The sequence below is a fragment of the Papio anubis genome, unplaced genomic scaffold (genome assembly GCF_008728515.1).
Source record: "Papio anubis isolate 15944 unplaced genomic scaffold, Panubis1.0 scaffold2926, whole genome shotgun sequence".
In the NCBI taxonomy this organism is placed as follows: Eukaryota; Metazoa; Chordata; class Mammalia; order Primates; family Cercopithecidae; genus Papio; species Papio anubis.
Genome location: NW_022163025.1, coordinates 1 through 3,715, shown reverse-complemented (window position 1 = coordinate 3,715; position 3,715 = coordinate 1). Strand labels below are relative to the sequence as shown.

General features: G+C 61.0%; 1 pseudogene; it reads right to left on the bottom strand.

Annotated features, from left to right (window-relative positions):
• Positions 1–6: 6 nt before the first annotated feature.
• Positions 7–3,368, bottom strand: LOC101022057 (annotated as a pseudogene).
• Between the last annotated feature and the right edge of the window lie 347 nt (positions 3,369–3,715).

Sequence of the window (3,715 nt, the reverse complement as noted above, 5' to 3'; positions counted from 1 at the left end):
GAAGGGAGTTGCTGCCCTGCCTGCCAGGACCCCTCCTCTGAGACAGGGGTGCCTTGTGGAACAGTGCACAAAAGTGCCCTGGGCACGAGGGGTCCCTGCACCCCCCACACACTGACCCTGCATCGAGGTCCGTGCACCCCCCATACACTGACTCCTCATCAGGGTCCGGGCGCCCAACACACACTGACCCTGCATTAGGGGCCCTGGGCTTCAGAATCCACCTATGATGTTGCCGTTTCCCTGGCTCTGGTGGCACTGGGGCCCTCCAGGCTGGGCTGAGCATGGGGCCCCCACCAGTGCGTATCCCAGAACCAGCGGGAGTGGGCCTGGGCAGGGGGGCAGGGAATGACACCAAAGGGGACCTGCCCCAGCCTCCCCCTGTACCCTGGGGATTCTCCTTTTCCTTGGCTGAGGGAAGTGGCCTCTCCCTAAAGAAACCTGGGTTCAGGCTGGGCGTGGGAGGAAAGGGGGATGAGCAGGACCCCAGACCTTGGGAATCCTGAGTGGGGGGTGACAGACTCTGCCTATGACGTGCCTGGAACTGTCTGGAGGCCCAGGCTAACCCCCCTTCTGGGGAGGCCCTCCTGGGGAGCCAGGCTCACAGGTTGCTTTGTGGCACTCAACGTGGGGCAGCCACAGGATGAGGAAGGCCATCACCTGGCCAGGATGAGGAAGACCATCACCGCGGGGTCTGCGGGAGGCACACGCAGGCCAAGCTCTAGTCCACCTGGCACCCTGATCCGCTGCAGCCAGTCTCTCAGGCTTGGCCGGGACCTGAAATCCGACCGCCATCCCTGGGGCTCCCGTGCCAGGCGGGCATCCCCTGCTTAGAGGTAATCCCCACCCCCTCCATCTGCTCCCGTCCGGGCGACAGCCACTTTGTCCTGGTGCCCTGGTTGAGGTCGGGGGAAGCTGCCTTTGGACCCGCAGGTCTCGGGCGCAGTGTCAGCGCCCCAACCGAGCCGCCAGGCGCCCTCTGCTGGCCTTAGTCGGAAGTGCAGCCTGGGGTGAGCAGTTCTTTTCCCTGGAGATGGGACCCCAGGGCAGGCAGCATCGCTGGAAGCCAGGGCAGCCAGAGATCTGGTAACTCGTGGAGGGGTCCCCCACTGTCCACTCACAGCGGCAGTAGTAGCTGCGGACTATGCGGACTCAAGAGAGCCCCAGCCCATGTCAGCACCTGAGGCCAAAACCGAGTCAAGGGCTCGGTGTCCGGGCCAGCTGGGGACAGGCCTGGGGAACAAGGATGGCAAGGCGGACAGGAAGGCGCCGACTCCTGGACTGCCTGGGCCTGCTGGGGGTCTCCAGCCAGAGAGGTTGGGTGCGACAAGGCGCCCGCCCTCGAAGGGCTGAGTGCCAGGCCGGCCCTGGGGGCCCACTCAGTCCACACCGGCAAGATGAAGGTGGAGTACAGAGACCTCGCCTCCTGCTGGCTCAGGGCACCGGTCTCAAACAGCTGCTTAATGAGCGCCGACTTCTCCTGCTCCAGCTGCGTGATGCACTCACTCTTCTCGGTCACCTCCTGGGTGAGGAGTCGATTCTGCTCCTTCAGCATGAGGATGATCTGCTGCTGCCATCCGGGAGACAAGGTGGACGTCAGGACAGAGCAGGCGGTCCGGAGGAGGACGTGAGCAGGGCCTGGCTGGCCCAGGCCGCAGCCAGCAGCTCCCCCCGCCACCGGGCCACCTCCTCTACCTTGGGCAGTAGCCGTCCCAGTGGGCGAGGGCTCCCCACAGCCCCAACGTCGGCGCTGGCTCTGCTCTGGCCCAGGCGGCACTGGCACTCCTGCAGTCGTTGCAGCTGCTGCTGGTACCAATTGCGGCCCGGAGCCATCATCTCCAAACCCTGCAGCAGCATCTCCCTCTCCTGCTCCAGTTTCTACATCTGCGTCAGCAGGCCGCAGTCCACGCCGCTGGTGATGGTGTGCCTCCGACCTTCCCCTCGGACACGGGGGGCAGCCGGGCATCCTCTGAATCCGCCTCCAAGACCCTGCAGGCCGCTGCACCTGCGTCGGCGCCCTGGCTCCGTTCCACCGCCGCGCTCTGGGACCACTCGGGCTCTGCTGGGCAGGGCGCCACCTTGGCGGGGGCGTACAGCTGCTCCAGGCTGCGGGCCGGGCCTCTGGGACCTGTCAGAGCGGCGCGAACGCCCAGGGACAGGGGCTTCCTCTCCAGGACCGTCAGCAGATCGACAGCCGGTGCAAACAGCAGGCGCTGCGGCGGCTGGTCTCCGGGCCCGGCCCGGGCGCGCGTGGGGTCCCGGGTGCGGCCGTCGGCTCTCAGCAGCGAGTTGCGCAGACCGGCAACGAAGCGCTGGAAGGTAAGGTAGCAGCTAGCTGGGGCCACCTGACTCAGGCCTTTCAGCACCCCGCTAGGCAGCCCCTGGGCTTCGGCACTCTGCCAGCGGGACTGGATCTCTCGCAGGTGCAAGCAGCCGCGCCGCCGGTGGTCCAGGATGTCTAACAGGGTGAGCAGGCTCTGCAGGAAGGCGCGCGGCAGCTCATCCGTGCCGCGCGCGGGCTAGGCGGGAGACACGCAGCCCTGCTCGGCTGTCGCGGCCCGGGCCATGGGCTCCCGGCCTCGGTCCCCTAGACCACCCGTGTGAGTCCCCGCGCGACCCCACCGCGGGGCCAGTCCGGCGCACTCCCAAGACTTTCAATATACTTCGCATTAAGAAGATTTAGTAGATGACCTTAATAAAATTACGTTTACTCCTATTATGCTAATTGCTAATAGGGAGGTTTGTTTGTTTGGTTTTGCTACCACAAAATTATCTGAAAAGAACATCTTCTGCTGTGTGTCTTATATAATTTTTATAGGATACATGAAACGTTGTATGCATGAATGTGATACTCAGCATGATGTCAGAGTGATGTGATATGACAGCCATTCAATGCCTTATTTTTTTTTTCCAAAATACTTCTGGTGATTGCTTTTTCCATTAGCACAAAATCTACTTAAGTTCAGTTCTACAGACACCCATGATTCATTTTTATATACGTGTCACAGTTCTGGATGGTGAAAACTAAAGGAATGCAAAAAGTGAAAACTAAATGCTTACTAAAGAAGTGTGTCCTGAGGGCGTGCCCAAGATGGCAGAATAGGAACAGCTCCAGCCTCCAGCTCTCAGCCTGAGCGACACAGAAGATGAGTGATTTCTGCATTTTCAACTGAGGTACCGGGTTCATCTCAATGGGGCATGTGGGACAGTTGGCGCTGGTCCTGGTCCACAGGTGCAGCCTGACCAGCCAGAGCTCAAGCAGGGTGAGGCATGCCTCACCTGGGAAGCGCAAGGGGGAAGGGAATTCCTTTTCCTAGACAAAGGAAATTGAGACACACAACACCTGGAAAATCGGGTAACTCCCACCCTAATAGTGTGCTTTACTAAGGGTCTTAGCAAACTGCACACTAGGAGATTATATCCCACACCTGGCCCAGAGGGTCCGACATCCAGGGAGCCTCCCTCATTGCTAGCACAGCAATCTGAGATCTAACTGCAAGGTGGCAGCCATGCTGGGGGAGGGGCGCCCGCCATTGCTGAGGCTTAAGTAGGTAAACAAAGCCTCCCCCAACTCCAATTGGGTGGAGTCCACCACAACTCAAGGAGGCTGGCCTGCCTCTGAAGACTCCTCCTCTGGGGACAGGGCATAACTAAACAAAAAGCAGCAGAAACCTGGGCAGAGGTAAATGCCCCTGTCTGACAGCTTTGAAGAGAGCAG